Here is an 8,680-nt window from a genome sequence, read left to right as displayed (position 1 = left end):
CAATTAGATGTAAAGTCAACCTTTCTCCATATGGATTTGGAGGAAGAGATGTATATGCATCAGCCATGAGGTAAAAGGGAAGGAGAAACTAGTGTGAAGGTTGAAGAAGAGCTTGTATGGCTTAAAATGGGCTCCAAGGCAGTGGTATCTAAAATTTGATAGGTTTATGTCTAAACAAGGTTATACTAGATGTCACTCTGATCATTGTGTTTATCTCAAAAGACAAAATGATGGCAGCTATATTATATTGTTATTGTATGTAGATGCCATGCTTGTTGTAGGTTCTAACATGTAGGAAATAAACGTGCTCAAAAGAAAACTAGTGAACTCATTTGTAATGAAGTATTTGGGTGCTGCAAAACAAATCCTTGGTATGAGAATAACTAGAGACAGGAAGAATCGAAAATTAACATTGCCTCAGACTGAGTACATAGAAAAGGTGTTGAAAAGATTTAATATGCAGAAGGAAAAACCAGTTAATATAACTTTGGCTATCCATTTCAAACTATGTAAGGAGGAGTATCCCAAGACTCAGGAAGAAATGGGTTATATGTCTAAAGTTCCTTATGCATAAACAATTGGAAGCTTATTGTATGTAATGGTTTGCACAAGGCATGATATTGCACATGCAGTGGGAGTTGTAAGAAGGTACATGAAAAATCTAGGAAAAGAACATTGGATGGCATTGAAGTGGATTCTCAGGTATTTGAGAGGTACCAAAAATCAAGCATTATGCTTTGGTGGTTCAAACATTTCTCTACAGGGATATGTTGATGCAGATATGGTGGGTGATAGAGATAAGAGGAGGAGCACAACAGGGTATGTGTTTACTGTAGGTGGAACAACTGTCAGTTGGGTTTCAAAACTTCAATGTGTTGTTGCATTCTCAACAATGGAAGTTGTGTATGTTGCTGCTACAGAGGCTAGTAATGAAATAATTTGGTTATAAAGGTTTCTGGATGAATTGGGTAAGAATCAGGAGTTGGGTAGGTTATATAGTGATAGCCAGAGTGCCATACACCTTGCAAAGAACTCTGCATTTCATTATAATACTAAACATATACATCTCAAGTACCATTTCATATGATTAGTGTCGGAGGATGGACAGTTGAAGCTGGAAAAGATACACACTAGCCAGAATCTTGCAAATATGTTAACAAAAGTTGTAACCAGGGAGAAACTAGGATTCTTATTGGTTTCAATTGGTATTCAAGTATGATGATGAAGATGACAAATAACCAAGTCCGAAGTGAAGTCATTTTCTAAGAAATGAAGCAGTGGTGGAGTTTCTATAATCAGTTTCCAAGTGGGAGATTGTTGGGTGTGGAGCCTGATTATCTTCTTTATTCAGAGGTATCACCGGATTGGACCCCAGTTCATAATGTGGCGGCAACACCACCCATAATATTTATGCTACAAGGGGGGTCTGGGGGGGTGGTTTCGATCTTTGGGAGCCCGCCCCCCCCTTGTGGGGGATTGGGGGCAACACCCCTGACGCTAAAAATAGATTTAAATTTGCCTTGTAAAATGTTGTAATTTTGTAGTCAACCTAGGCCGTTCATTAGGTGGAGATCTGACGGTAGAAGTTATATTTAATTTAGGGTTTTTTGCCCTAGAAGGAAACCCCTCACTATATATGAGGGAATTGTATTGCGTCTATGTATATCTGTATTATGAGTGAGAAAGAGAGAGGATATTGTGTGAGAGAAAAGAGGGAATTACAACGGATCTGTTGTAGGTTATATCTCTTCAATTTGCTGGATAATTTAAAAGGAAGGATTGGCTCTTTCCTGTGGATGTAGCCCATATTGGGTGAACCACGTATATCAATGTCTCTCTTGTTTTATGAGTTTTTGGTGTTCCACCCCCTTAGCCTCTCTCATTGGCTCCCATAACTGCATAATTTTCTCACTTAGTCCAACCTGAACTGCGCATTGTGCTGTCTTAGGGCTCAAGCCTTACCCTTGGCTGCTTGAACAATGGAGTTGCGTAGTCAACAAGCCCTTGCTTCTAACTTGTCACCTGGTTCCATTTCAGTCAATGGATTAGAATGCACCATCTTAGACTAGGGGGTTTTGAGACTGATGCCATCTCATCATGAGTGAATTGAAGATATAAGAAATGTACCAAGCTATGGCGAGATAATGAAGAAAGAGATGAAGGATGGAAACACGCTGAAAGAAACTCTTGTAGCTGAACTTGAAAGTTGATCAATGACAAGAAAGCAAAGGGACATCAGTTTGTGATTGCAACTCAAGACTTAAGATCATTGAAGATTCCCTATCACTAAGTTAAACAAAGGTGAAAATAACAACATTCTCAATAAGACACTCAACACACAACAGTAGTAGTGGATTGACACTGCCACATCAATAAGCATTCCATGTGAACAATGTCATGTCATGTCATGACATGAGTTGTCAAATGCCACATCTTCATTGTGGAACATGTAAATGGTATTCAAAATGTATTGTAAAGTGGAATTCCAAAGGAAACACATGGAATATAAAGAGTCATGTTAGTTGAAAATTAATAGAAAGTCATATAGTTAGGAGGGTAGTAAAAGAGTCACAAGGAGGGGAAGAATCACCCCTTGGTTATATATATATACTTCCTCATAATATGAGCAAAGGAATTTTCACCTTAGCTCCTCCCACAAGGAATTAGAGAGACAAATTAGTTCTTTTGAGGAGCAAGGAGTGGCTCCAATGCTCCACTATTGGAGCTAGTGATGTTCATTGTATACATGTGTCTTGGAAATTTTACTTAATAATAGAAGCCTTCAAGGCCAGGATTTTATTCATGCATGGATTATAGATATTTGCAAGACCATTTTTTGAATGTTTGTAATTCATGTTTTCTTTCATCTGTGCTAAAGTAGTTGAACTATTTTGGTTATTTTGGTACTTTTCATATTGAGAATGCGTTGTAATTGATATTATCACTGTCACATCCTCATGGACTATTTTGCTGGATATTAGATAGATCTTCATCATTATATTGGTTCCAATTACTATCACATCTCTGTGGACTATTTCACTTGATGTTGCACAAACCCTTCTTATTAATGTGTGTCTCTACTAGGGTGGTACTACTACCTCTCTCTTAGAAGCTCACTTCTCCTCGGCACCGCAGTGAAAGAACTTTGACATACATATGATCAAACACTCACCAGGCACAATGCCTTTCTTTTCTAAAGTTCATGTGCACTCCTCTCTCTTGCTGACAGTTAGAGCTAAGGCATATATCTAAGATAATTGGAAATTGGTGATGGGTTGTGTTATATTCTTTCCACAACTAGTATACGTAGTTAACCGAGGGGTTAGATGGGGGGCGAAGCCCCCCCTTCGTTGTGCTGATTGCACAACAAGGGGGTCATAGGGGGTTTGAGGGGGGTGGGTAGCCCCCCTCTATGGGGTCTAGGGCAGCACCCCGGGAATTTTTTTTTGTACCCTATATTAGGTTGGGCGGACCTACCTATGGTTTTGTGCATGGTTTTCGCACATGGTTTTGGATGTGATGGTTTTCAGTCCATGGTTTTGGACGTGATGGTTTTTCGGTCGATGGTATTGGATGCTTCGGCATGTATAAATATGTATTGTAACATTGAAAGGAATATAATGAAAAATCAAGCTGGTAGTCTCGGTTTTGGGATCCAGGGGAAAATCTCTATGTATATGTGTTTTATGTGTTATGGTCTCACATTGTTTATTTTTTGTTCCTAGAAGTCGTATGCAGGTAATTTCTGTACGGGGTTAAGACCTAAAATTTGGTATCAGAGTTGTTTTGGCTTCAAGAAGACGCCTTTGTTGCTGAGGGGTTTTGCATAGGCCTGTGGTAGACCCTGTTCAGTGGGAGATCTATGGGATCGATTCTGGTGGTGAAAGAAGATGGTGAGAAGTGGAAAGATAGAGATTGAGAAATTTAATGGTCAGATTTTTGAGTTATCGAAACTCAGGATGGAGGATCTGTTGGTGGATAAAGATCAGTGGATCGTGGTAGATCTAGGTACTAAACCAATGAGAGTGTCCGATGAAGAATGGAAGAAGTTGGATTGAAAGGCAAAGAGCACAATATGATTGTGTGTCTTAGATTCAGTATTGCTGAATGTATCAAGGTAAGATACGGTGAAGGATTTGTGGGAAAAGTTAAGGACTTTGTACCAATCTAAGTCTCTGGTGAATAAACTGTTCCTATGGAAATAGATGTATAACATGAGGATGAAAGATGGAGACTCGATGACAAAGCATCTGAATGCATTTAATATTGTGGTAAGTCAGTTTTTGTCTATTGATATTAAAATTTCAGATGAAGATAAGTGCATTAGTTTGTTGTGTTCTCTACCAGACTCGTATGATAGTTTGGTTATTGCAATAGGTAGCAATGCAACTACCTTGTAGTTTGATGAAATAGTCTCATCCTTGCTGACGAAGGAGATGAGATGGAAAAATATGGAGAGCCATAATGGTGATGCCTTGTTTGTATGAGGATGGTCCCAGAACATAAACAAAAATAATTCATCGAGTGGGAGATCTAAATCTAGAGGGAGATCTAAATCTATAGGAAATCCTATAAAGGTGGTTTGCTGGAAATGTGGAAAGGATGAGCACTACAAAACTAAAGCTCTTGACAAAGGAAAGGGATTTGATGATGCTCCCTCTGCAGAGGTGAAAGCCACCCCAGATGAGGGTGGGGATGTGTACTTGGCTTCTTCAAGTACACATGTAGATCATGAGGCATGGTTGATTGACTCAGGTGCATCCTTTCACTTCACTCCCCATAGAGAGTGGTTCTGCGAGTATGAGAAATATGATGGTGGTGATTTCTTCTTGGGGGATGACCGAAAGGCTAGAATCGTTGGTCGTAGAAAAGTAAATTTGAAGTTGCAAGGTGGAAGGGTTAGAACACTTCCGGGTGTTCTGCATATTCCTGCATTAGCCAGAAATCTGATTTTTGTAAGCAACAATCTGTAGTGGCACTATCAATTACAGAGGTAGAATACATGGCAGCCACTCATGCAAGCAAGGAAGCAGTTTGGTTGCAAATATTTTGTTCAAGTATGGGGTTAGTGCAGGGAGCTATAAGGATAGACTATGATAGCCAAAGTGAAATCTTCTTGGCAAAGAACCCTTCTTACCATTCAAATACAAAACACATTGATGTTCAGTATCACTTTGTGAGGGATATGATAGAAGACAAAAAGGTGTAACTCGTAAAGGTGGACACTTTGAAGAATACTGTAGATGCATTGAAAAATATGTTAGTTTTGAGAAGTTCTCTTAGTGTAGGGAAACAATGGGATTTGCAGGGTTGGGTAAATGACTAAGCTCTGTTGTGGCCCCTTGTGGAAAGAAAACAACAAGTGGGAAAATATTGGGTTGTGTTATATTATTTCCACAGCTAGCCTGCGTAGTTAATCGGGGGGTTACAGGGGGGCGGAGCCCCCCTTCGTTGTGCTGATTGCATAGCGAGAGGGTCACAGGGGGTTTGAGGGGGGTGGGTAGCCCCCCTCTATGGGGTCTAGGGTAGCACCCCGGTGAAATTTGTTTTTAGACCCTATATTAGGTTGGGTGGACCTACCTATGGTTTTGTGCATGGTTTTTGTACATGGTTTTGGACTCGACGGTTTTTAGTCCATGGTTTTGGAAACGATGGTTTTTCGGTCCATTGTATTGGATGCTTCAACATGTATAAATATGTATTGTAACATTGAAAGGAATATAATGAAAAATCAAGCTGGTAGTCCCGGTTTTGGGATCTAGGGGAAAATCTATGTGTATATGTGTTTTATGTGTTATGATCTCGCATTGTTTATTTTCTTTTCTTAGAATTCGTATGCAGGTGATTTCTGTATGGGGTTAAAACCTACAACTGGGATGATATTACAGATTGAGCTTCTATTCCAAACACTGTGAGATATAGTTGGGACTTCACATCGGGGAGATCCCTTAGTTGATGGATTTCCACTACCATCAACAAATGGCTCTAGAAGGAGGGCTAGACGTGAGACTGTGCTCTTTGAGTCTACTTTGAATATATTATTCAAAATGGCTCTTCCCCAAATGATAATTCAGGGATGTTTTTCTAAAGAGATTAGTTTTACCATCCCTACAGAAGTTATTCATAACCTCTCCCAATTTAAGTTTGATGGTGAGGGTAAATTAACTCTTCGTGAACATTTGTTCCAAGTTTTCCATTTTTTATTTTCTAATGGAATATATTGCAAGGATGTCATAGCTAGGTTACTCACCCTCACATTTGAAGGTCATGTTAATTGATGGTGTTATACATTACCCGCTACTTCTATCAATTCATCCAACTAACTTGTGAAGGAGCTTCATAAATCATTTGTCAGGTAGGATTATCATAATGTTCTTAAAAGAATTAATCAACTAAGAATGAAGCCTAATGAATCAATTGAGAATTTTTCTGATCAATTCCTTCACCTTTGTTATGAATTTATAGGAGAAGACATACATTGGGATTTCTTTAAATGAAAGTTAAAAAATTTGGTTCACATCTCTTTGCACGGTGAATCTAAACTGCCTGATGTTTCTACTTCCCCGACTTTTGTAAATCATGAAGCACCTCTCATCTCAGAGGAGGAGCCTACTACTCCTTTTGTTCATTGTCCTCCTACTTTTCTAGTTCCAATGTTGGTGCCTCCTTGCAGTGACAATAAAGTTGGGAAATCCACAAATAAAATTCCTAATCCATCCCTTCATCCTCATTCCACTTTTCATGATTCAAATCTATTGGGTGTGGAGCATGATTATCTTCTTTTTTCAAAGGTATCTCTGCATTGGACCCTAGTTCATAATGGGGTAGCAACTCGCCTGTAAAATATTCGCTGCAGGGTAGGTCCAGGACATGTAGGAAATAAATGTGCTCAAAATAAAATTGGCGAACTCATTTGCAATGAAGGATTTTGGGTGCTGCAAAACAAATCCTTGGTATGAGAATAACTAGAGATAGGAAGAATCACAAATTAAAATTGTCTCAAAGTGAGTACATAGAAAAGGTGTTGAAAAGGTTTAATATGCAGAAGGCAAAACCAGTTAGTATACCTTTGGCTAGCCATTTCAAATTAAGTAAGAAGGAGTGTCCCAAGACTTAGGAAGAAATGACTCATATGTCTAAAGTTCCTTATGCATCAGCAGTTGGAAGCATAATGTATACAATGGACTGCACAAGGCCTGATATTGCACATGCAGTGGGAGTTGTAAGCAGGTACATGAACAATCAAGGAAAAGAACATTGGATGGCGTTCAAGTGGATTCTCAGGTATTTGAGAGGTACCACAATCAAGAATTATGCTTTGGTGGGTCAAACATTGCTCTACAGGGATATGTTGATGCAAATATGGTGGGTGATAGAGATAACAGGAGGAGCACAACAGGGTATGTGTTTAGTATAGGTGGAACAACTCTCAGTTGGATCTCAAAACTACAAAGTGTTGTTGCACTCTCAACAACAGAAGCAAAGTATGTTTCTGCTATAGAGGCTAGTAAATAAATGATTTGGTTACAAAGGTCTCTAGATGAATTGGGTAAGAAGCAAGAGTTGGGTAGGTTATACAGTGACAACCAGAGTGCCATACATTTTGCAAAGAACTCTGCATTTCATTCCAAGACTAAACATATATAGCTCAAGTACAATTTCATACGGTTAGCATTGGAAGATGGACAGTCAAAGCTGGAAAAGATACACAATAGCCAAAATCTTGCAAATATGTTAACAAAAGTTGTAACTAGGGAGAAACTGAGAATCTACTCAATTTCAATTGGTCTTCAAGTATGATGAAGAAGATGAGAAACAACCAGGTCCAAAGTGGAGTCATTTTCCAGTAAATGAAGCAGCGATGGACTCGCTATAATCAGTCTCCAAGTGGGAGATTGTTGGGTGTGGAGCTTGATTATCTTCTATATTCAAAGGTATTGCCACATTGGACCCCAATTAGTAATGGGGCAGCAAAGCCACCTATAAAATATTCACTGCAGGGGGGTCCGGGGGGGTGGCTATGACCTTTGGGAGCCCCCCCCCCCCCCTTGGTAGGGGGATCGGGGGCAGTGCCCATGAAGCTAAAAATAGATGTAAAATTTTGTAATTTCATAGTCAATATGGGTCATTCATTAGGCAAAGATCTGACAGTGGAAGTTATGTTTAGTTTATGGTTTTTTTCCCTAGAAGGAAACCCCTCGCTATATATGAGGGAATTGTATTGTGTTTGCATAGATCTGTATTCTAAGTGAGGAAGAGAGAGGAGATTGAGAGCGAAGAGGGAATTACGGTGGATCTGCTGTAGGTTATATCTCTTCAGTTTGCTGGATAATATAAAAGGAAGGACTGGCTATTTCTCTATGGACGTAACCCAAATTGGGTGAACCACATATATTTGTGTCTCTCTTGTTTTATGCGTTTTCCGTTTTTATATTTCTACAATATTTAATGTGTTCCATTGCTCTGTAGACCCCCTAAATGATACTCCCCTTCATTATATTATGTATTGTTGATTGATTCTGGTGAACCAGAATGTTATGAAAAAGCAGTACAGGTAGAAACCAGAAAGAACTGGGAGAAAGCCAAGAAAGAAGAGATGTACTCCTTAGCACATAACTAGACTTCGGACTTAGTCAGGTTGCCTGTAGGTAAAACAACATTGCAGAATAAATGGGTTAAC

The sequence above is a fragment of the Pinus tabuliformis genome, chromosome 4_1 (assembly GCF_031772625.1).
Source record: "Pinus tabuliformis cultivar Carrire ecotype Pingquan chromosome 4_1, CPIR1, whole genome shotgun sequence".
In the NCBI taxonomy this organism is placed as follows: domain Eukaryota; kingdom Viridiplantae; phylum Streptophyta; class Pinopsida; order Pinales; family Pinaceae; genus Pinus; species Pinus tabuliformis.
Note: the sequence above shows the minus strand (reverse complement) of the source record.